Source organism: Balaenoptera borealis, assembly GCF_965194805.1.
Source record: "Balaenoptera borealis genome assembly, chromosome: 3".
Taxonomy (NCBI): domain Eukaryota; kingdom Metazoa; phylum Chordata; class Mammalia; order Artiodactyla; family Balaenopteridae; genus Balaenoptera; species Balaenoptera borealis.
The window spans coordinates 5,282,078-5,308,163 of NC_138866.1; positions in this window are offsets into that span (position 1 = coordinate 5,282,078).

Genomic DNA, 26,086 nt, shown 5'->3' on the forward strand with positions numbered 1-26,086 from the left:
CCACGCCTAAACATTTCCTCCGTTATCCTTCCCTCCTCCTTCTCCACAGGGACAGGTAAAAGTGAGCATCACTTATATAGATAGCAAGAAATAGAAAACATAGAATAATAAGGGAACTAAGAAACCGAAAGCATAAAATAAGATGACAGAAAGAAGGCTGTAAATGTTAAATATTTTAATAAAAGGCAAAGACTGTCCGAATGATAATGTCAATAAAGTGTCTACCTTTTCACACACAAGTAAAATCACACACAAGTAAAGAAATCACTTTATTTTCCAGCATCTGTGGGACATTGACCAGGGTCGAGCATATGCTAGGTCATAAAAATCTTACCCTGTTCCTCAAAACATAACTTTCACAGATCACATTTTCTGATCAAAACAAAATTAAACCATAAATAACTATTTTTTAAAGTATTTTTAATAACAATGGGAACATAGAGGGATAAAATGCATTTACAGAATATTTTGAAAGTAATGAAAATAAAAACTCTCTACCTAATAAGAATAAAGCTATTCTCCCAGGCAGAGTCATAGTTATTACATGAATTATTTATCCAAAAAGAGAGCTAAAATGTATGATTTAAGCATTCAATAAATTAGGAAAGGAGGGAAAAGCAACCCCAATAAAACAAAAAAGATGAAGTCAAACTTTTTTTTGAATTTTATTTTATTTATTTTTTTATACAGCAGGTTCTTATTAGTTATCCATTTTGTACATATTAGTGTATATACGTCAATCCAAACTTAATGCAGTAAAAAACAGAGCTGACCTATAAATGTGAGTCAATTTGAAAAAATAAACTTCAGTAATCTGGTGACTTTAAATAAAAAGGTACAAAATACAAACAATATGACAGAGGATAGAACTTCAGAGGGGTGGTTTACAAAAAGAATAATATATATAATTATATGAATACTTTGAAAATCTCAGTGAAAATAAGCAATTATCTGGAATACTGCAACTTACCAAAAATTTTGAGAAGATATCAAAAACTTCAAAAATGTTAATAATGATAGGTTGACATTGACGGTTTTATAAAAATACTTTCAAAAGAAGGTTGTGGGCTAGGTAGTTTTATATGTAAGTTGTTTAGGATATTTAAGGAACAGATGAGTAACTTTTCCAAAGCATAGAAAAGACCAAAATTGATATCCCTTATATGTGGAATCTAAAATATGACATAAATGAACTTTTATGAAACAGAAACAGACTCACAGACATAGAGAACAGACTTGTGGTTGCCAAGGGGGGTGTGTGAGAGTGATGGAGTGGGAATTTGGGGTTAGCAGATGCAAACTATTATATATAGCATGGATAAATGACAAAGTCCTACTATATAGCACAGGGAACTATATTCAATATTCTATGGTAAACCATAATGGAAAAGAATAAAAAAAAGAACATATATATATATATATATATATATATATATATATATATATATATATAACTGGATCATTTTGCTGTAGAGCATAAATTAACACAACACTGTAAATAAACTGTATTTCAATAAAAAGACCAAAATTTACCCAAATGATCTTGCAAAGTTAAAATAATCTTGTCACCAAAAATCTATCAAAGGTAACCTCAAAATAAAATGATCGACCAGTCTCACTTGTGAAAGCAGATGTGAAATTCTAAATAAAATCCTCACAAGTCAAATTCAACAGCATGTTAATTATTCATCCAAGTCCAGTAGACTTCGTTCTGGGAATGTAAGAATGGTTTAATGTTAAGGAAAATCTATTAGTATAAGAAGTTGTATCAATGGGTTATATAAGAAAAGATATATGATTATCTCAATAGATGTCTGAAAGGCATTTGACCCAAATGAACATTTTTCCTCATTCTCAGATAATAGATTTAACACAGAATAGTTTTTACTACGTGCAGTCCACCTTGCTGAGGACTTGAGGCGGTTTATATTATTAAATATCCATAGCAGCTCCCTGAGATGGGTCTGCTCTCCTACATAAGGCTGACCCCTCCACCTGTGCATCAAATCTTATCTCCTCCCCTGCTCAGGGACCTTATGCAATCAATTAATTACCCTTCTCCTATACTTTCACCTTGGCCCCTCCCCACATCTGGTTCCTTCCCATCAATATTTAAATAAGCTCAAGATCTTTTTAAAAAAAACTCTTGACTCTGCATGACCCTCCAATGAAGACTTCTTGCAAGAATTGTTATGTTCACTCTGTTTTCTCATGCTCCACCCACTGCCCCCTCCAGGCTGGTTTCTGCTCCTTTCACAGTTTCCCCAGGTGACCTACAGGCTGCCTAGCGCGCTGGTCCCTTGGCAATCACATTACAGGCGAAACTATGCTTAGAGGATGAAGCACCATCCGGTGAGGGTGAACAGCGAAGGAGCATGTGTGAGTCAGGGTGAGGGTTGAGCTGTGCTAACAAACGTGCCCCCCACCAAATCCAGTGGCTTCATGAAGATGGGAGGGGTCCCACCTCCATCAGATCTGAGCAAGCAGACTCCTTCAGTGGGCGGCTCTGCTCCTGGTGGTGACACAGGGATTCAGGTCCATCCTTCCATCCTGTTTGTCATTGAGGAAAATGATCATCCTTCACGTACAGATGGTTTTTTCCACTTTACAAAACGTGGACATTTTACAGAGCACAGGACCCCTGGAAGCTATTTATTATTATCCCAGTTTTGGAGGTATCGAGACTGAAGCTCAGAGCCCTTGTCAAGCAGACAAGCATCCCACAGCTAGAAAGAGGGGGGCCAGGACCAAAACTCAGGTCCTGCCCGCTGGCCCCTAAGTCCACTGATTCTGACAGGCAGTCACCTTTCACAGACTTACAACTCTGTCCACCTCGACCCCTTGGTCAGGGAGAGCCCGCCAGCAGGTGCTTTCCTTAGACTGGAGGCTCAGCAAGTCCCCATGGTGTATGGAACTCTCTTCTCTCCTGCTCTGGAGTTTTTCCAGGGGGCCCGGCAGCCCCCTCCCATAGGCATTCGGGGTTCTTCCAAGAGCCTTTCAAATGTTCCCCAAGAAAAGGCCAGACCCACTCCTTGGGCTCCACGGCTGGCCAGACACCACCCTCTTCTATGCCGCATGGAAATAAAACACGGAGGTGACAAGCAGCTTGGAGCAGTTGAAATGTCAGCGTGACACCCTGAAATCTCCTCCGAGCACGTAACTCGGAGATGGTAAAGGTTGCCCAGAAAGCAAACTGTTAGCTAGGAACCGGGGGAAGTTCCTCTTCTGGGTTCTGGGAGCCAGGAGCTCCAGAAGACTTGCTGCGCGTGTCAGGAGCCCACCCTGCGCTCAGGCAAGCTGACGACAAGTGCCAGCACCCGCTCCACCCCTTCAGGGCTCCAGCCCTGCCAAACCACTTGTAGCTCCTGTATGCTCTCCTGTCCCGTCCCCTCCAGCGTCCCCCTCCGGACTGCCTCTCCTGCCCCGGCTCCCGGCTCTGCTCTGCCAGGGCGGCCTCCCTCGCTCACGCTGATTCCAGGCCTCCAGCTTCTAGATGGCATCTTTCATTTCCATGCCCTGGGGGCCTGGCACAGAGGAGGGCTCCCTCAAGATTTGTCCACTGAACAAATGACACTTCCAGGAGAACAGCGTTTCGAGGGGACGGAGGTCACGCCCTGAAGTCCTTCCTATCACCAGGCTGGCAGCTAAGAGGAAGGGCCACCGTGTCTGGGCCCCAGAGGCCAGGACACTGGGTGTGGAAAGATGGCCAGCCTGGGGGCGTCTTTCCCAACCCTGGGCTTCAGTTTCTTTGTTGGCAGAATGATGGGGGTCAGTGCCCTCCAGGGCCCCCCCAGGACTGGCTCTGTGCCTGAGTGCAGGGCGTCTGAATTCCTCCTTCTCCTCTCGGGAGTGGCTGCCGAACAGCCGTGCCCTGGCCTGACGCCCAGCCTTGGCTTCTGCTGCTCCGCACGCCCACCCACCCTCCGCCGGTGCCAGACCCTCGAAGGACCCTGCAAGTGAGGAGCCCTGGAGCCTGAGCTCCGTCCCCTGCACAGAGCACCCGCCCTGAGGAGATGCTCACGTGGGCACATCTGGGTGCTGCGCACGCATCTTAGGTAACAGAGAAGGTGCGTGGGTGTGGGTGTCTTTGTGTGTCATCCCACAGATTCGCTTAGAGGCAGGTCGGAATCAGGAGGCGGAGGTCCGGGGGAACGGACATCACCCCGAGGAGGGAGGGGGTGTGTACACGCGCATGGGTGCAGGCGCCCAGGACACCTGTCATGTGTGTGGTTGGTGGACGTGCCTGTGGGTGGGAGAGGGCGTATGTGTGTGTTTGGCTATGTGGGGCTTTGTGGATGTTTGTGAGTTTGTGTGTTTACATGCGTTTCTTTGTGAACACGTGTGTGTGCATATTCAGCCGTGTGTGTGTGTGTGTGTGTGTGTGTGTGTGTGTGTGCATGTCCCACCTCAGACCTGTTCAGAACCAAGAGGACACGTTCTGGTGGGCAGGTGGGGGCCCTGGTGAGCAGACATCCTGCCGGCATCACCACTCACCTTTCCTTTTTTTTATCCGTTTTAAAGTCTTGGTCGTCATGTCTGAAAATGCTGGAACGGCAGCCAAGGTTCTCTGAGCCAAAGTGCCGTGTGTGAACTGTGAAAACTGTCTACCCCGTGTGGGAGGCAGAGACGGTTTCCTATTTTAATTCTCTCGGAGACTCCAAAGGTTAGCAGTTTCTGCAGGTCCCACAGCAGGGTCACGAGCACGAGCCCCTCATGAGCACCGCACTTGCTGGCTGCGGGCAGGTGGAGAGACCCTTTCCCGAGCGCGTAGTGCCCTGTGAAGGGACATTCACAGCGTGCTTTTCCTTTGGCATCATGACCTCAGAGCCATAAGGGAGCTTAGAGACTCAAATAGTTGAACCTTCCCATTGACAACGGGGGACAGCTGTTCAGTGAGCAAGTGACACATCCAAGGTCACAGGGGAACAGAAATGGAAACCCAGGTGCGTCCAGCCCCAAGGAGGGCATAGAACAAGCTTGGGACATGCTTGGGAGTGGCGGGACGGTGGGCAGCAGACTCAGGTAGGGGGAAGGCAGTGGGAGCCATCGATGGTTCTTGAGCAGGAGAGGCATTTGCTCTTTGACACATTTTAGGAAACTCAATCTGACCTCCATGGGGTGCAGAGTAGAGTGGGTGGGAAGGTGGGAGGCCCCCTGGGGCTCTGGGGGAGCCTGCACAGCCTCCAGGGGTGTTGAATGAATGAAGTAAGCGCGGGGCTTCCGCAGGGGGAGGAGGGCAGGAAGAGTGTCCTGGGCAGAAGAAACCGCAGGTGCAAAGGCTGTGGGGGAGGGGAGGTCCTAGGAGTGCTGGGGGCATCAGGCGCTCACGCGTGATTGGAGGGTCCTCATCAACGGTGGTGGCGGGTGGCGGAGACTGAGAACCAGGCAGGGGCTCTGGCCTCTCTCCCGAGGGCCTTGGGTAGTCACTGGAGGCGTGGGTGTGCACCCTACGAGACGCGTATTTCAGAAGGACACCCCGAAGCACTGGGGGATGGGCTCCTCTCCAGTGGGGCTTAAGGCTGGGACGGCAAGGCGCTGGAAGAGGTAGTGACCCCAGTGTGGGAAGCAGCGGGGTGGGGAGGTGGTCCAAGGTGGGCCTCTATGCTTGTCCATCCCCCCTTCCACCCTCCCAAGCTGTCTCTGGACATGCCAGGGGGCCAGGGAGATGGCCATCAGATGCAAAGTCCAGGGGTGAATGGGGGGAGGGGCAACGGGCACTTCGGTCCTCCAAAGGGGCCCGGGCACCAGGAATACCCAGCACGTCGGGGTCAGAGGGCACAGGGCCAAGCACTGGCAATGGGATGGAAGACCCTATCCCGTGGGTTTGCAAAGAGGCCTCCTGGAAACGAGACTCAGGGTGTGGGCAGCAGTGTCTGTGAAGAAGGCAGCCCTCCTGCCAGGTGTGACCACACCTCTGCAGGGGGCTGCTCTGCCCCTGCCCCACCCTGTCTGCTCCCCACTCTGTCCCTCTCAGGTGGCCCTGAGCACTCTCAGCCTCGTCTGAGAACTCTCTCGGTGCAGTGTCCTTGTCCTATCGACTCCCCAGGGAGGTCACCTCTGCAGGCTCGGTCCTGGGCACACCCCTCACCCAGCTCCTTCCCTCAGCACCTCCCCAGGAAGGTGTTGGTGGCTCTATTTTGTAGGTGGGGAGACTGAGGCCCAGAGAGGTGAGTCATTTGCTTAAATAGCACAGCTGATAAGAGTGGCTACCGACACACACCTGCCTGGCAAACAGGGGGCAAGCTGTTTAGGAACGGGGGCTCTGGAGCCAGAGAGCCTGGGTTCAGATCCCACCTGCCCCCAGCAGGCCAGCTTCTGACCTGTATCCTCATCTCAAAGTAGACGGCGTTTCCAGCGTCTGCCTTGCAGGGGCGGCCGAGGAAACACGGCAGGTGTTAGAGGATGTCTGCTGTGTAGACGGGTCACGCTTCTTCCTGGGAGGCAGGATGCCAGCGCCTGCCTCACTGCTGTCCACACTGATTCCCACCAAATTCCTATCAGAATCTGTAATCATTTGCCAAGGCTGCCATAACAAAGAACCACACACTGAGCAGCTTAAATAACAGAAATGTATCGTCCCACATTTCCTGAGGCCAGAGTCCAAGATCAAGGTGTCGGCTGGGCTGGTTCCCTCTGAGGCTGGGAGGGAGGATCTGTTCCAGGCCACACCTGGAGCTTCTGGTGGTCTTTGGCATTCCTTGGCTTGTAGACCCATCACTCTAATTTTTGCTTTCATCTTCACATGGCATCATCTGTGTGTGGTGTGCGTGTGCGTGTGTGTGTGTGTCCAAATTTTCCCTTTTTAAAGAACACAATTATATTGGATTAGGGTCCACTCTCATGACCTCATCTTAACTTGGTCATCAGCAAAGACCTTATTCTGTGTTAGTCTCTGCCCGTGAGTGTCACGGTCTGGTGAGGGGTTCAGACAGGTCAAAGGCAGGGGCATGATCGGGTGATGCGTGCCCTGAAAGAGTGGGCACAGGGTCTTGAGCACGGGGTGGGGTGGGGAAGCACAGCTACACAGTTCTGGGGCTCCCGTGGCCCCTGGCCCGGCACACAGTAGGTGCTCACTGCCTCTTAGTGGATGGATGAGTGAATGAAAACAGATTAAGAGAAGGCACAGCGCTGTGGTGTCCCAGAAGCACTGAAGCCTCTTGAAGAGGCAGGACGGAATTTCTTGCCCCAGGCTCCAGCTCCTTGGGTGTTGAAAGACCAAATTCCTGGAATTCATCTCTTCTGTCTCTTGGGCCGTCCCTTTATCAAGCACGGAGAGCTGGGGAAATGCCGGCAGGGCAGCGTGTTAGGGCTTGACGGCGGGGGTTAGCTGTGCTCCACGTGCAGCCTGGATTCCAGACGCCGCCGAAGCCATCTTGATGTATGTGTGGTCTCAGCATAGAATCTCTCCATTACCCAATTGTCTAAAAACTGGAGGCAGAGTCCCTTTGAAATTGATGTTGTTTTTTGGAGCCATAGGATTGATAATTACTGGCATGGACACTCCCACCATCCTGCAAATGTAAAAGCCCCCACGTGGCCCAAAGCAGGGGCAGATGGACAGGGCTTTTCCGACTGCTGAGATGCTGCCATTGTTTCTGCAGTGTTGAAGCTGGCGTCTTGGTGGTTTGGGGGGCAGGGGTCCTGTGATGGGGCCACAGAGTGCCTTTGAGATCTCTTCAGTTGGTTCAGTGACCAGAGTTGGGGGGGGGGGAGATCCTCTGTCAGCCACCCTTCCTGCCTGTGCAATACTGGCAAGTCACTTTCCCTCTCTGAGCCTCAGTTTCCCCGTCTATACAATGTGGACTAATATATTGGGTGTAGGATAACTTATTAGTTTGAAGTTTAATGGTTCTTTATGGCTTGAATGTCTTTTATTACTATGGTGGAGGGTCTGAAGATCTTCTAAGCTGTTCTTATGGGGAACCTGATAATAATCTGTCATTTGGGGGGAAGACTCGGCAGCAGCAAGATGATGTTGAACTTCACAGCAGGTGGGGGGAGTTGGTGGTTGACCCATTCACTGCCCGTCCAGCAAGGATTCACTTCGTGTCCTGTGTTGTACAGGCAGAGACAAGGGAGGACCAGACCATTCTCCATCACCATCCATCTCTCTGCCTTCGACCCTCTGCACCTCTGCCTCCATCCCTCATTCTTCTGTCTTCCCCTCTAAGCCCACTGCACATAAAATGGCAAAATGTGGGCTCCAGCCAATGTCAAGATCAACTAGCTCCTTTCAGTGTTAGCCAGACAGCCTTGGCCAATGTCTGATCTTGGAAGACCACACCATTCTTTCCAGTATTTTCACCGCTAAGTTGGCATCCCTGGAAGTCAGCATTTGTGAGCATTTCAAGCATGTGGGGAATAAGTTCCAAGCTCTATCAATGAGCAAACCTTCGCTGTTTGTTGAACAAATGGATGAGTGTTTATTCTGGGGCAGCTTGAAGGCTGGGTGAGCCTCTCTACCCCGCTCACCTTGCCACCAGCCAGCTTATGTGCTCTGCCTATAAAGAGAGTCACAGGATTTTGGGTAGAAGAACAAACTTTAGATTGACAAGCAGGACTCTGGCGATGAGGAATCAAGCTTGAAGGGTGAAGCGGATCGTTCAAGATCGCACAGTAACTTTGTGTAGAAGACAGGGTACAGCCCGGTTCTCCCACCTCGCAGGGCGGACACTCTTATGGGTGATCAGACCCAGGCTCAGCAAGCCTATCTGAAGGTGTCTGAGGTTTGTAGGTCTGTCCCCTAAGCAGAAGCATCTTGCCGGCTGCGTGGCCATGGTACGAGCATTTCTGTCTCAGGCTCTTCACACGTTGGGCTTAAGCATCTTCAGGCACCTCTGGGCCCACACAGACACCCTGGGTGGAGTGACTTGGAGCAACTCAGGTCTCTGGGAAACAGGAGCCACGAGCCTTGTGCTGTGGACATAGATGACATTGCTCAGTAAACGTGCTCTGATCCAAGAGTTGGCACCAAGTGATCGAAGAGAGAGAGAGAGAGTTCTTTGGCAGGACAGGGGATGTGGGAAGCCACACAAGGGTCCTGCACACACAGCAGGGTCACTCTGAGGGAGATTCGTGCAGAACACAGGGCAGGGCAGGGCGCCCGGCCCCAAACCTCGTCTCTCTGTTCATCTCCCAAACCTGAAGGAAGTAAGGGAATCAGAGTAAAGGAAAAACAATAGTAGGAAAATAAGATGAAGTTGTGTAAGTAGCGCCTGGGACATACTTACACTAAAACAATTGTTTCAAGTGTTCTGAAATTCACATTTAACTGGGCATGCTGCATTTTTATTCACTAAGTCTGGCAAAGTACACCCTGAGGAGATGGGGTGATGGGGCTGCCCGAATCCTCAAGGTGCCAACTCACCAGGAACCTTCCCAGCACCTTCCTATGTTGTCTTAAATTAGAGGAAAATGCCAAAGTGCAGTTCAGCAAAGCCTGGTCTAAGGGTCTAAGTAAGCAGGTTCTCTGGTGCTGAGGCCTCCTCTGGCTGGTTTTATGTGTTAATTTGCCTGGGCCATGGGGGTGCCCAAGACATTTGGTCAACATGACTCTGGGTATTCCTGTGAGGATGTTTTAGGGTGAGAGTAACATTCAAAAGCACGGATGTAGAAAACAAGCTTATGGGTACCAAAGGGGAAAGGTGGGGTGGGGAGGGCGAAATTGGGAATTTGGGATTGACATATACACACTACTATATCTAAAATAGATAACCAACAAGGACCTACTGTATAGCACAGGGAACTGTGCTCAATATTCTGTAATGACCTAAATGGGAAAAGAATTTGAAAAAGAATAGATATATGTATATGTATAACTAAATCACTTTGCTGTACACCTGAAACTAACACAACATTGTAAATCAACTACAGTCCAGTATAGAATAAACATTAAAAAAAAGACAGATCACTGCAAAAAAAGTAAAAGTAAAGCAGATTGCCCTTCCCAATGTGGGTGGGCCTCACCCAATCAGTTGAAGGACTGAATAGAACAAAAGTCTCATCCTCCCCCACGTAAGAGGAAACTCCTCCTGCCTGACTGCTCTTGAGCTGGGACATCAATTTTTTCCTGCCTGTGAATTCCAGCTGAAACGTCAGCTCTCCTTGGATCTCCAGCTTGCTGACAGCCAACTTGCCTGCCTCCATAATCATGAGAAACAATGCCTTATAATAAATCTCTTTATATAAATATGTACATCCTATTGGCTCTGCCTGGAGAGCCCTGACTGGTAGTGCGGCTATGGGGGCAGTGAGCTCAAAGCTCCCGTCACCATCACCCCTGGGGCTGCAGCTGCTCCCTGTGGACAGTGCCACATGCCTCTGTGCTGCCAGGCACAGGTGGCCTCTCTGCGGACTGCCAAGGCACTGGATGGACCCGGCACAGGCCGTCACAGCACATGCCTGTCACCTGCCTGTGTGATGTCTGAGAGGCTCTCGGAGCTGCTTCAAGGAGGAAACAGACTGATTTTTCACGCGGGAGATGTGCTCTTTGTTTCTTCTAAAATTTGCTGTAATGGCATAAATCTGCTTTTTAAAAGCAAGGGAAATGTCATCTTCCAGGAAGGAAGACGGGGAGGAGGCATTTATTAAGTGTCTCCTATGAGCCAGGCTTCCTACCGGCACCATGTCATTTCGTTTTAACCCTTGTGAGGACCTTGGGAACACAGGACCTAATCATTGTGGTCCTTGGTTTATGCCAGATACTTGTGACTGGCCCAGTGTGTTTTTATTTTAAGTATGTAAATAATAAACCCCAAGGACCCACCTCTCAACATGAGAACCAGAACATTTTTGATAACTTGCTTCCATCTGGGGTCTCTGTTCTCCCTGCCCAGGGGACCGCACTCCTAAATAGTTCAAAATTTAAAAAGAAAATTACATAGTTTTTCCCATATGAGGATTAGAAATGGTATGTTGTTTAGTTTTACTTTCCTAAAACTTCATAAAAAAACATTTCTTTTGATGAACTTCTCAGGAAACTGGTGGAGTCAGGCTTGCATGCCCATTTCACAGATGGTCACGCAGAGTCACGGCACAGGGAGTGGCGGAGCTGGTGTCTGAGCTCGAGCCTGTGGGGTTGACTCCAAGGCTGTGCTCCTTCAGTTCCTGGCAGCTGGCCCCCTGATGGACAGTCAGCTCCCACGGGCAGGGCTGGGGCTCTGCCTTGTTCAACATAGGATCACCAGGGTCCAGGGAGGGCAGGGCAATCAGTAAATACTTGTTGGGTAAACAGATGACACCCTTCTCTGTAGGTCTGTCTGGAGAAAGGGCATCATTGAGACATCCTTAGGAACACAGAGGGTGGGAGGTGGTTGCATTGTCCTCATGGGAGCTCACATTGAATTTCCCAATTCACCTTTTTTCCTCTAATAAAGAAAAACAAATGTTTCCCATTCCATAAAATCAGGGAGCACAGAGTTAGGATTTAGGAGTCAGACCGTATTTCCGTGATTCTGCTCTACCTGCTGTAGCAGGAAGTGAAGCCCCCCAGGAAGGTTCCTAGAAGTTTCCAGGAGTTCCCCCAGGTGCCTGCCATTCTGCTCCTCTCTGGCTCTGCCCCCTCCCCGCCAGGGAACCCTAAGACACTGCCTTGTGTGGTTGCCAGAGCCTGGGCCACCTGCACTGCTGGACCCCAGAGGCTGACTGTCCCCCCAACATCCCACAGGTGTGGGCAAGGCTCTGCACCTCTTGGGAGCAGCCATAGGTTCCCAGGGTGAGAGTGAGAGGGACCCATCATCCTGTGCTCACACTCACCTCTTCAGGGCCGGAGTTTGTTCCCAGGAGGCTTCTCTGTCCTTCAGGCAAATAGACTCCCGGGAACCAGCCCCCTAATCCTCCAGACTGAATAATAACAATAATAGTAATAATAGCTAGCATTCAGTCTCTGTTGTAGAGAGACTTTATGTACATCATTTCATCCTCACTATTATCCCTATTTTACAGATGGTGAATCTGAGGCTCAGAGAAGTTAGGTAACTTGCCCTGGGTCACACAGCTAATACACGAGGAGCTTGGACTCAAATTATGGTCTGGCCAGGCCTGTGTTCTGTGTCAGTCTTAGAGTGGGGAAGGTGCACAGCTGAGGTGGACAAATCGGAGCCCCCATTCATGGTGCCTCCCCAGCAGGGCCACTGCATTTCCAGGTCACTGTAAAAACTGCCTTGTCCCCAGGGCCCAGTCTTAACATCCGGGGAGCCAGAATGGGGAACTCTGATAATGAGGCGCTAGGCCCTTGAACCTGCCAGGTAGACACTCTGAATGATTTCGAAGTCCTCAATGACTCAAACCCAATCCACACACGGGCCTTTACAAGTTCCTGTTTGCTTCTGCAAGTTTGGGATCTTAAAAGCCAGCTACGAATTTGAAACTGTGGGACAAGGAAGAGGAATTCAAAATTGGTAGAAAACATTGTCATAAAAGAGCATAATAGCAAAATGTAGGGGAGGTATAGGGAAATATGATGTGTGTTCACACGTGATTTCTTGTGTACACGTGACCACAAAACAGCACATGTGTCCTGGAGAACACACCTGAATAGCCATGTGCACATGTGGCCATGCAAACATGCACGTGTGTGAACAGGAACGTTCCTGCATGTGTCCTGGAACACACAAGTGGTCAGCTCTTCCCCTCCCTGGGCTGAAAAGCCAGGGGGTAAACGAGATGCTGTCTAAGGACCCTTGGGGGACGACTCTCTCTTACTTTCCCTTCGGACTCTCCTGTTTGTAGGATGGGGCAGGCATCCCAGTTTGTGAGCCGAGTGTGGGTTTTGGAGTCAGACCAACTGGTGTCTGAATTCAGACTCTGCCACAGTCACCAGGTACTAGGGTCTGAATGTTTGTGTCCCACCACCCACCAGATTCATAGGTTGAAGCTCTAACCCCCAGTGTGGCTATGTTTGGAGATGGGGCCTCTAAGGAAGTAATTAAGGTTAAATGAGGTCGAAAGGGTGGGGCCCTGATCCAATGGGATTAGTATCCTTATAAGAAGAGACACCAAGAGAGCTTGCTCTCTTCCACACGCACTGAGGAAAGTAGCAAGAGAGCAGCCTCGTACAAGCCAAGAGAAGAGGCCTCAGAATGAAACCAACCTTGCCTGAACCTTATCTTGGACTTACAGCCTCCAGAACTGTGAGAAGTAAGTTTCTGTTGTTTAAGCCCCCAGTCAGTGGTATCTTATTATGGCAGCCTGAGCAGACTAAGACACCAGGAAAGCTTCTCCTCAATACTAATGTGTGTGTGTTCTTGTGTTTTAATATCTCTGAGATGCATCATTCCCATGGGTTTGCACTGACCAGAAGCTGTGGCCCCGAGCCCCGAGTAGCTGAGGTAGAGGGCCCGGCCTGTCCCCAGGCTCCTTCCCCACACGCTGGCCTCCCAGGATGCCCGCCAGCCCTTTGATTTCAGCCAGAAGCCAAGGCAGACTGGGCATGCAGGCTCTGGGGTCTCCATCTCCCAGACGGAGATGAGCCTGTGTCAGCCGAGCCTTCCTGCTGCCCTAGAATTGGTCACCTGGGCTCTTACGTCACCGGTGTGCATCTGAACCAAACTGTAGACACACTGGAGCCTGTCGTGGGGCTATGTCTACTGGCCACAGCCCCAGGAGGAATGCCCAAACTCACAGGAAGAGGCCCAGAGCGGGGACAGGCCTGTGGGCAGCCAGAATTGCCCGAGTCACCACAGATGGCCCAGGACAGGGAATCAAGGAGCTTATGACCAAATGGGGCTGACTCCCAGGAAGACAGGTGGAGGAGGAAGAGGCTTGTTTTCTAAGTTGCCATTTATGAAATACTTGCCCTGTGCCGGGGTAGCCAGTGAGCACTCATGTGTGTTCCTTCAGGAGTCCTCACCGCACTCTGGAAGGCGGCACCCATTTCATCCCCATTGTACAGATGGGGAAACTGAGGCTGAGAGAGGGGAAGTGATTTGCAGCTGAAAGGGAAAGAGTCAGGCCTCCCAAATCCCCTGAGGCCTGGGACACCCCTGACAACCCAGGCTGCATGCATTGCTTGGCATGTGGGTGAAACCCCTCCTTGCCTTCAGAGATGGGAAGGTAGGAAATGAATAGAGGGGAGGAGTATGAGGAGGATCAGGGAGTCTGATGGTTCTCAGGCTTGATGCTAGGTGGAGGGGCCTGAGGGGGGAGCCACCTCTGAGGCTGGGCAACAGGAGGGCTTCCTGGAGGAGGAGACACTGTAATGGAGAAGCAGGGGAAAGGACAGTCCAGGCTGGGCCTGGCCAGAGTTGGGGCACAGGTGTGCACAGGGCAACAGAGGCAGTGTTGTGGGAGGGATGGAAGCAGGTACACGTGCTCCACAGCCCTTGCTGGGTCTGAGCTACTGTCCCCACTTTGCAGATGAGAACACTGAGGCCCAGGTCCCACGGTGACCTAACAGGCCAACCTCAAATCTCAACGACTCAATTTGTGCCCTGCTCTCTTCACTCCAGCAGGGTGGTTTTGGAGGCCAGGGGCCAGGGTTAGGGCTACAGCAGGTGGAAGATTCTTGGCGGGTACAGACACAGCCACAGGACGAGGTCAGGAGTCAAGAGTCAGTGCCAGTGCCCGGGGAGGAGGGGGGCTGGGACGTCAGAGGACAAAGCCAGGGCTGGCAGTCCACTCGGAGGGAGCCAGCCTCCCAGGGAGAGGCCAGGGCAGGGGATCTTGGCTCGGGCCAGCTGGACCCTTTCCAGACCTTCCCGCCGGCAGGAAGCGGGGGTGCCTGGGAGGGAGAACCGCCTTGGGAAGGGGGAGCCCCCTTCACAGAGTCCCCAGGATCCAAACTTCGTTGGGCAGGAGGATGCTTCCTGAAGCTTTGGAAGGAACAGACAAACACGGAGTCCTGGGGTCGCTGCCAAACCCAAAGTTCGCTCCCTGGCGAATGCTGCAGGAGGGGAGAAGCACGCAACATATGGAAAGCCCAGCATCTTCCACGTTGCTGGGAGAGGCAGCCGCCCCTCCACAGCCTGCCATTCCCGTTTCCTTTCTGTTCCCTCCGGTGCCTTCCAGGGACTGGCGTCCCTACGGCCTGGCTCTGCGTGGCCTCCAGCAGTGGGCACCTGGGTCACCGTGGCCCCTGCCCTCAGGCAGTCACAGCACGTGGGGAGAGACACAGAGGCAGGAGGTGATAGAGGACAATGTGGCCATAGGGGAAAGTCACTGACTCTGCCTGGAATGTTCAAGGAGGGCTTCCAGGAGGAAGTGGCAGTTGAAGTTAGCTGGAATTAGGCTGGAGTAGGAGGGGTGATGGAGCTGTGTTTCCACCTGTGTATGTATTTGAGATGTTGAAACACACCCAAATGGAGGTTCACAGGTGTTAGGAGAGTTTTGCCTGGGGTTAACACGGGAAGCTATAGGTGGGTGAGGCCAGGGTTTGAACCCAGGCGACCAGCCCGAGGCCAGGGTCCGTGTCCAGGCACACGGAGCCACCTTGATTCCCGAAGAGGCTTCCCCAGTAGCCAGGCCAGGGCAACAGGGAGGCTGCTGGCAGAGAGGCGTGTCCTGCTCATGTTGGGACGTGAACTGAGTAGGGGGTCTCAGCACTGACTGAGGAAGGGCACACCCTCCCTTCTCAAGGGCTGGGCTGGGGGAGGGGAGAGGAGGGGGTGGGCAGGGGGGAGGGAAAGAAGGGGGGTTCCAGATACAACATGCAGCGGGCCCGGGAAATCTCCACTCTCCTTCCCTGAGGCTCTCAGTGTGCCTGGGGGATGGGGCGTTGTGAGTGTGTAACACAAGTATGAGTGTGTGTGTGCACATGCCCGCCAGCACGCTCAATAAACCGGTGGTGAGTAAGTGGATGCATGAAAGGCCGAGGTCCAGCAGACCAGCCCTGGTGGCACCCAGGGTGTGTCTGAGGGTGCAGATGCTCCCCGGGCAGCAGGCCGTGTGCCCAGGTCTTGGTGGCAGCTTGTGCCCTGCAATCTGCTGATGACCCGCCAGTGGGCAGCCGACACCTGTGGTTTGGTGGCAGTGCCACGTGGCTGCAGCTCCCACAGGGCTGAGGAGGGCCAGGTGTCTGCAGCTGTCTGACCCTCGGGTCCTCCGGCCTGTCTGCTGAGCAGAGGGGGCAGGACAGGAACAGCAGAGGCGGTGGGGGGCTGGGGTCTGGGCATCACCGTGGGAGATGCCCTGGGGAGAAGGAAGCCTCCTGGGCTGTACTCAGAATGCAGCCAGGACGGTGACCCCTTGTCGAGCTCTGTCTGGTCTGGGCGAGCTGTCCTCCCTGCTGGATGCCTTCCCACGGGCACAGACAGAGTGCCGGTCAGGGCCCGACAGCTGAGGACAGTCCAGAGAGGAAGGGGAAGCAGGGGGCACGTGGGTGGGCGGAGGTGAGAGCCCAGCCCAGGCTTAGCTCAGGGCGTTTTCTCACCCCCTCCACAAAGGCCCTGCCCGGCCGCCCAGCTGTGTGGTCAGCCAGCGGCCACAGGCTCTGACTCCGGAAGGTCAGCCCCCCGCACTGGGGGAGGGGTTTTCCTCTGACGAGGCTCGTGTGACAGCATCACAGCCCACACCTCAGAGCTGCCCGGGGGTCTCCTGGGTCACTGAGAAGCCACCTCACCTCTGGGACTGACCGTTCCTGGCCCATCTGTTCCCCGTCCCCCTTGAGCCCCTCCAGGTGGGCCTTCCACCCACCTCCGTGTCCTCGCACCACCTGCTGTCTCTCCGCACAGGGTGGCTGGTCCCCCGGAGCTCCAGGTCCGCAGACCTCCCTCCAGCCAGGGCTACATGGACCAGGGCACCTGGAGCAGGGTTTACCAGCTAAGGTCGTGCCCCGGACACAGTTTACAGCGCCCTCTGACCACCCCCCGATCACTGACATAAGATTTCTTGATGAGCTTTAAAATGGGTGTATGTGTGTGGGGGGGTGTTTCACCTTAATTCCCATTTTGTTCATTCACTGAGACTTCATTCACGCTGTTCCGTCGCGCTGCAGCAAATCCCTGCCAACTGACCTTCCATAAAATGCAGCTCTAGTTGTGATCTAGAAGCAGGTTTCTAGGCTTCAAAACTAGGCTTCCAGATCAAATGTAGTTTTGATCTTTTACTTAAAAATCACAGCCCCCAAATTATCTATATTAAAAAAGTAGAATAATTTCCCAGGGGTTCCCATCACCCCATGTCAGTCTTTATCCACAGAACTGGGGTAGCAAGATAAACAGGGCAGGTCTGTGCACTCAGAGGGCGCATGGCCCATCAGGGAGACAGAAGTTCACAGATGCTCCGTTTCCAAAGCCCTCTGGACACCGATGCCCTTAACCCTCAGTCTAAGAGCGTCATGTAGGTATTATGAGCCCCATTTTACAGATGAGGGAACTGAGGTTCAGGGTCACGCAGTGAGGGAGGCACTGGGGCTGTTATGAGAATTAAACGCGCTCATGGGTGTAGGACTCCCAGTCGGGTACCCACGTCTTCTGACTTTCAAGTTTAAACCCTTCTCGCCTCTAGGGGGTGCTCTCCCCGCTGTGCACTAGACCATGGTCGCAAGGCAGCGTGTCGTGTAGATCGCTCTGCTGTACCCGTGCACGAACAGCGCTGGTAATGACGTCTATTCCTCTAGTGCCACAGCATCGGCACAAGACAGGGAAGCAGTGACATGTGTCCGAAGGAGGGGGAAGAACACAGAGAGGAAGGAGGTGGGGGGGGCAGGCAGAGGGTGCCCAGTCATCGTTTTATTTCCAGCTTTACTAGTCAGGACAATTTCCTCTTAGGTTTTTCAAACCCTGTTCTGTAAACCTGGGGACCTGGCCTGATGTGGCTCTAATAGGTTTACAGACCAGTTCCAGCTGAGCTGGGCCCAAGCACAAAATGGCTTTGCTTTTCTCCACTCTCTGGCCCCGTCTGGACCGTGTCACATCGCCCTTGCCCTCTTTTAACCCCTTGGTCTCTTGGGCAAAATCCAGTGCAGCTGAGAACTCCAGTGTCACACCCAGAGCAGGGCTGCCCTCCCATCTGATGGGACACTTGATGTCCCCTGGGTGGCCAGCCCAGTCCAGACACTGGCTCTCATGGGGGAGGGGTGAGCGCAGGGTCCGCCCCCCGGTACAGCTTCCTGGCAGGGATGTTCACCTCGTCCTGCCCGCAGCCCAGCTCCAGGCAGCAGGTCCTCCCCTGCCTCTGGCTGACTGCCAGCATCCTCTGTCTCCCAGGTAGTTGTCTCAGGTAAGGAGGCAGCAAGAGCTCAGACCCCATCACTAGCTCAGTGGTCCTCTTGGCCTTTGGGAGACACGCACATGGTCCCCCACGCCAAACAGTCCTCCTCTGCTTCTTCTCTTTGCCACTGCCGGTCTTTCTCGCTCCCTCTCGTCTCCCCAGAGAGGCCCGGCCGGGGCAGGGCAGCCCACCTATTGCCCCCAAAGATGACCAGCCAGGAGAGGGAGCTCTGGCAGGCAGGTGGGGGAGGGAGGAGGTCACCTCCTGCGGTTGCCTGGGGTGATGGTCAAGGGCAACTTGGCTGCCGCCAGCCTGCCTGCCTGGCTGAGGGTGGGCTTTGGTCCTCATCCAGCAAGTTCCTGTGGGTAGTAGAATCCCATGCAGGGAGGGAAAGTAACTCTGGGATGTTTTACAGAGGTGTGAGCTGGGTTAAAGGAACCAAGAGGACATTGCTGCACCCAGGGGCCAACAGCAAGGGGAAGTGGGGAGCCCAGCTGGAGGCGCGGGTGGTGGCACCTGACAAAAGCGCCGGTCAAGCCAGTCACGCTAGGACAAATCTAAGAAAGCCAAGAAGCACCCCGGCCTCTCCCTCTGCCCGCCCTCCCATCCCCAATTGGGGTTTCCCATTGGCTGGACCCAACAGGAAGTGAGGGCACAGGGCAGGACTGAGGGGGAGAATGGGCTGTGGGATGGGAGGGTGCTGGCACCTGGGGACGCTCAGCAGTCAGTCACCTAAGCTCCGGGTGGCTCTGGGCCCTGGCTGCCGATGCCAGGGCACCAGGAGAAGCCCTGTTCCATATCCGTGACATTGCTGGTATTTCAGAAAGACCCTAGAAAGAGAGGGCCCCATGCCTGGGAGCCTCTGAGGTGGGGGTGAGGACCCTGCCATGCTGGGAGCAGCCCATGGGAAGCCAGGCCTCAGCCCTAGTGCAAATGCAGCGATGATGGATTCCAGAGTGCTGCGGGGGGTGGGGAGGTGTAGGTCAGTGGAGCCCCCTGAGACTGGAGGCCTGCGTGGCCCATTGTCTTGGGCCCCAGATAGAAGGCACATCTCATAGGCCTGTTGCATGGATTATGATGAGTTATAACAACATTCGCCACTTACCGTGCGTTTACGGCATGCTATGGTCGTTTCGGGTGCTGCTAAGTTACTCACAAAAACGCACAAAGCACCTGTCACAAACAGACATTTTTTCCTGTTGTGACCTTTGCCATCCAGCGATGCTTTACACTACAAAGCCTGACCCCTGACAGCCTGCACCATCTAAAGGGAATGAGCTCCTGGTGCCACCTGGACCATCACCTGTGCGGGGTCTGCCCTGACCTAAGACACAACACATTTCATTGGAAACATCAAGGGCCCTATTGCTCAACAGCCGTGGGCCCTGAGGCTCCCAGAGTGGGGATGCCTGGGCGAGGGTCTTCCAGCCCGAGGGCAGAGCTGAGCGGAGCCCCTGCGTCCTGGGCTTCCCTTTGCCCGATGGCTCGGTTCCCACAGTGTGACCAATGCAGCTGTCGTTTCGGAGGCCAGTGGTGGCCTCTGGATGATCATTTACAGAGCTGGAGGGGGAGATAAGGCTGGCATTTGTGCCAGTTTATGTGCCCTTTATAGGTCATAAAGAGATAGCACTGCCGGGGGCCACACTCCGGTGCCAACACCCCCCTCACTGTCTCTTTCTGCCTATTTTTTTATTGTCCACTCTTATCTTTCTCCCTCCCCATGCCCCACCCTGGTGCGGATCGCAAGACCATAACCTTCTTCAAACTGCTGCTGGCTTTTCCTGACCTTCTGCCCCCAGCACAGAAAGTAACTTTATTAGTGGGGCTGGTGAGGGCTTGGCTGGAGCCCCAGCCTGGGATGGCCAGAGAGGGGGGTAATTCTACCAGCACAGCAGGGACCCAGAGCTGCCCAGCTTTGTGGCCAAAAGGATTAAGGAATCCAATCCAGACAAATAACACTGTGCCTACCTCCTCAGCCCCTGCCTCTCAGAGGCAGGAATGGGGGTTGGATTCCATCCCTTTCTCCTTGTCTGACCCTTCCCTGCATAGTGACAACTGCTCTGATCAGAGAGCAAGGCCACTGATAGGGACAGGCACACCGGTGTCACCGGGGACCATTAGGGACTCCTGGGCCTCTGTCTTTGCACCTTGAAATGGATTCAGGCCCTGGGTCTATGTCCACACCTTCTCATGATGGTGACGAGAAGAGTTGCCCATGGATGTGGGCAGCCCTCCTCAGTCTGAGAGGAAGTAAGAGGACGTGGAATCAAATGACTCGGGCTTCAAGCAGAACCCACTCCCCCTTTACTCAGGGACTGAGCCTCAACATCTTCATCTGCCAAATGGAGCTAAGAGTCCTACCTTACAGCCACCAGGCATGGGATCACGTTCGCTGAGAGGGTACCCCACGTGCAGTTGAGTGGGAAGGGGACAGCTTTGGAATCATAGAGACTTGAGTTCAGATCTCGGTGTCGCCATTGGGCAAGTCTACCTCTCCGCACTCTGGTTTCCTGTTTGCAAAATGGGGACCGTGAAGGCCACTTCTTGAACTGTGAGAATTGAAATAAATTATGTCCTTGGTGGTGGCAAATGCTCAGCAAATGGCAGGAGATGGTGCTGATGCTGAGAGGAGATATTAGTGTCCCCATTTCACAGGCGAGGAAACTGAGGCTCCAAGAGGATGCTCAGATGAATGGTGGAGCTGGGTCAGTGTGGGCCTCCCCGATGCACACACATGCCGCTGCCCGCTGAGCCCCTTTCCCTCCTTGACTGACCCCAGCAGAAGTGTTTGCTCCTGGAGTGGGTCCAGCCATCCTCACATTTTGGTCACAGGTTGGGGGTGACCATGGCTAGTGTGACATTTGCTCTCCTTCCCTGCACCTGTGGTGACAAGCTAACAGCTCTTACCAAGGGTCCTGCTTCCCGCTGCCAGCAAGGGAGAGATGTTGATGGCATCCCAGTGGGTGGGCCTGGGGCATTTGTCCCCCAGCATCCAGCAAGGGTTGGGGGGACGAGCTGGTTTCCTCTAGCCTTAGATCACTTGAGTCACTCAGCTCTGGTGCCCAACCCATGTTTGTTTTGTCTTTCTGGGTTTCAGCCCTTTGGCCAGTGGGAGGTTAAAGATTACTGAGGCAGCTGACAATAAAAGTGCCCGGCACACTGGCCTTTGACCATCCATTAGAAGGCAGTGGGATCACATTCTACACAACCGTCAACGGCGAAAGTGGTGAGGGTGTGGGCGAGGAGCACACCCTACTTGTATTAATGGTAAGAGGACAGTCACTCTTGCCTGGGCAATCGGGCCAAGTTTCTCTTTTATCTGAAGCCAGGGCCACAATGTGGCATTGTTCTCTGTTTCAAAGGCCACCATGCGGCCCCAGAGTGGACCCAGATGGACCCCACCTGGCAGAGTAAACACCCACCCAGTGGTGGCCAGTGGCAAAGGGGAGAGAAGTTTTCTTCTCTTCCTGGAGGAAATACTTTCCTTCCAAGTGATTCTGGGAATCAGAGACCTCGCGATGCCACTAAACCCTTGGTCTTAGTTTCCTCATCTGGACCATGTGGCTAGCTTACACTCCACACCCCAGACAAGGTTCCTGATCTTTTCTGTGCTATGGAGCTAGGGAAGCAGAAGGACCACCTTCTCAGAACCCCGTTTTCTTAATGCATAATATAAAGCCAGGAGATTACAAAGGAAACTGATCATACTGAAATACAGTTGTCAAGATGTTTAAAAGCAGATGTGAGACACAGAAATACCTGTGCTTCTTTACGAGTGCATGTAAGTTACAAGATCTAGCCAACTAGTAGATCTACCAACTACTGTAATTTCAAAGTAGTGATGAGTGAAAGTTATATTGCAAGATATCTACAACAACAAGGTCATAGGCACCACCTGTACCTCTGCGGGTTTTTTTTTTTGGCCTATACATCTTTAAAAATTTTTTTTCATTTTGGAATAATTACTTACAAGAAATTGCAAAAATAGAAGAGTGGTCCCATTTACCCATCACCCAGCTTCCTCCCATGGTGAAATGTGACAAAATTCTGTCCATTATCAAAACCAGGAAATTGGTTGGCACAATGTGATGAACTACACTACAAACCTTCACTCAGATTGCACCACCTTTTGCCTGCACTGGTCTTTTGGGCTAGTTTTTGGGTGTAATTCTGTGACGTTTTATCTCACGCGTAGATTCATGCCGCCGCCCTCACAGTCAAGATCAGAACTCTTCCCTTGTGGCAAAGAAGCCCCCTCGGGCTGCCCCTTTATAGTCCTGCCTGCCCCACTTTCCTCAAGCACCTCCACCCCCAACCCATTAGTTCTCCATCTTGTAAAAATGGTGGTAGTTAACATGCACCAGGCACGGACCAAGCACATTCCCATGCTCTAAAAAGGTGAAAACTGAGGCTCAGAGAGGTGGCTAATTGCCTGAGATTACTCAGCAATAAGTATCTGAATGGGTGCTGCCTGCATCCAGGTCTTCCCCCTTCGTCTTCACCCACAAACTTCACAGTATCCAGCAGAAATGCCCTAGATGCGAGCTGGGAACCTTGGGCTCGGTTTCCAGCTCCATCTCCTGGGATCTGTGTGATTCTGGGCACGTTCTGAACCTCTCTGAGCCTCAGTGTCTTCACTTGGAAGAGGAGGGGAAGGTGTGACAGGCTCACCTTGCTGAGGATGCTTGCTGGATGAACTTGGAGAGGAGGGAGCTTGCACTTTGGTGGAGCCCTGGGCATCTCCTCAGGGTGAGCTGCCCCCACCCAGTTGTGTGTGTGTGTGTGTGTGTGTGTGTGTGTGTGGTGGTGGGGATTCAGAGCCAGATCAGCCTGGAAAAGATCAGCAGCTCCTCGTGCACACACACAATACACATGCAACACACACACACACACACACACACACACACAGAGGCAATGCTTGGCGGCCAGGTTATCCTTATTTTCCCATCATCTCACATGTCCCTGGACAGCCAGCTCACCTGGCACGAGGTCCTGACAGAAGCTCCTGGAAGAAGAGCAGGTGGACATAATACCTGGAAAAATTCTGTGCTACCAGTTGCTTGAGGAAATTGGTGGAAAACTGCCTGTATTTAGCCAACAAATGGCTTAATAAATAAATGAATGAGTAAACAAATATCCTCAAAGTAAAACGCCATGCAGAGTGTTCTGAATGAGATGAAATCCTTTTGATTGCTAGTGACAGAATTCCAACTCAAACTGGCTTAAGGTGGAAAAGAGTTCATGTGATAAACATCCTCCAGGGCAGGGTACCGCTGGCCTCAGAGCGCCTGGAGATGGGGGCTGGGGCAACATGGCTGGCTGGCTGGCTGGCTCTCTGTCTTTTAAGCATCTCAGTTCCTCTCTGCATGCTGCCTCCATGTGTGCACATGGCCCCAGACAGTTCTGGAATCATACTCTCCCAGTTAGCGACCTGAGAGCAAAGACTACTCTTCTCCACTGGGTCTATCCAGAAGACACTCTGGGGAAGGGCCCAACTGGCCTTGCATCCCACAGCCATGTCTGGACCAATCACGGTGGCCAGCGGGCTCAGCCTTGGTTGTGAGCTTGTCCCTGTGGATAGGGGATGGGATCTGTTCCCCAGACGCCTAACTGAGGAACTGTGCTGGGCTGAAAAAGACAGCAACAAGATGAAACTTGTCAGGAAGGTGCCTGGGAATGTCCGGAGAAGCTCTTCAAGGACAGGAAGGGAATTCAGGGACCGTCAGTGTATCGCCAACGGCAGCCTGGGTCACTCGGTACCACTGAATGCATGCTTGGAAATGTTTATTGAAATTATTTAATATTCCATCCACATATGTAACTCCAAACAAATCCAGACTAAACTAGAAAAGACATATTATATGGCCACAATATAAAGAGACCAGGCCGACAGGCTTCACTCATTCATTCATTTATTCACTCATCCATTCATTCATCAAATGTTTGTTGAGTGTCCGCAATATGCTGGGTGTTGGACATAAACTAATGAGTGAAACAGATAGCTTCCTCAGTTTTCTTGATGGTGTTGGTCGCAAACCTGCAAGTGCCTGAGGGTAGAGGGGTAACTGCTTGGCCTGGTCTTCCAGGTCTCCACCATACAGCCCCAGCCTTGCATTTTTTTTTTCTTTTAAATTTTTATTGGAGTATAGTTGATTTACAATGTTGTGCTAGTTTCAGGTGTACAGCAAAGTGAATCAGTTGTACATATACATATATCCACTCTTTTTTTTAGATTCTTTTCACATGTACCCCAATGTTCATAGCAGTACTATTTACAATAGCCAGGACATGGAAGCAACCTAAATGTCCAGCCTTGCTTTCTAACCTCAGCCATCACTGCCCTCACGGGCCGGTTCCCTGCACTCACCTTGCCTTTGCAGGTCTCTGTGCTTTTGTCCGTGCTGTTGGCTCTGCCTGGGATGACCTCCCCCAGTCTCTCCCCATCAACCCCATCTGAAGCCCCCTCAAGTTTGGCTCCTAGGCCACCTCATCTCTGAAGCCTGTATCCCCGCAGTCTCTGCTTGTAGGGGATGGAGTGTCATGGCACTAAGACGCTGAGAGTTGATTGGCACCGAATGACTGCCTTTCCTTAGAGTTGGATCCACTTGGAGCCCTGGACTGCAGGCCTCTGTGTACGTATTCATCGCTCTCTGAGGTGTTTGACCCTGTCTGTTTCTCACAACAGAATCATTGGTTTACTAATTATCTTAAAAACCGTTAGCTCATTTGGTCTTCCCAATAACCCCGGGGGCACGGGTATAGCCAATTTTGAAGGAACATTGAGGCCCAGGAACTTCTATTTCAGGCAACCCTGTGGACAAAATGGACAATTCTCTTACCGGAAACAACTAAAAATCTTGGATTGAAAAAAGTCTTAAATGCCTCCATGAGCTGGTGAGAAAGTAAGGTATATCAGGCCAGGCTGTAAGTGAAGACAGAGACTCAGGAAGGTCAGCAGAGAGTTAAAGCTAGCTTTTGACTCAGGGACATTTGCTGAACCAGGTGAAGTTGAGAATTGATTTTATATACCCTGAGGCAAGGGAGTAAGAGGACGCAGTTCAGGACCTGCTCAAGATACGACGTTTGGCATGAAGCTAGGAGTGCAGAAGGGCACACCACCATGTAAGAGAGAACTAGAAATCAATCCTCCCCTACTGAGACTGAGAGGGAAAATGCCCGTCTTGAACTGTGGTGCTGGGTGAGAGGGAAAATGAAGTTTCCTCTGAGAATTTGTAACCAAGGAAGGTTGTAGCCCGAATTCACACAACCTGGGATCCCAAAGAATTTCAAGCTGAGACTTTAGCTTAAAGTGGCCCCGTACTGGTAGTGATGTCAGGTACCTGACAGAACAGAACAAACATGCTCTCCAGAAGAAACCACTTTCATCCCAGGCTTTTAAAAACTTTCCAGAGTTCCATGGAAAATGAGCAACTTCAATGTAAAAATCACTAGACACAAGAAAATGAGAGAGAAAGAGAGACAGAGAGAGAGAGAAAGCAGAATGAGACACTGCATAATATATCTTTCAACAACTTCAGATATCAGTATTATATAAAGAATGCACAAAATTATGTTTAATATATTTAAGAAATAAAAGAGGAAATTTAAAACGAGTAGGAAGCAAGTAGGTTAGAAAATGAACTCCTAAAATGTAAAAAATATATAAGAATTGTAGTTAAAAACTCAATGGACAGATTTAATAGCAGTTTAGAAAAAGCTTAAGAAAGAATTAGTGTCTGAAAAGGAATATATGTATATATACCTATATATATAACTGAATCACTTTTCTGTTCACCTGAAACATTGTAAATCAACTATACTTCAATAAAAAAAGAATTAGTGAATTTGAAGGTAAAAACAAGGAAATTATTGATAATTAGCTCAAAAAGACAAAGATATGGAAAATATGAACAAGAGGTTAAGAGATCTAAAAGATAGA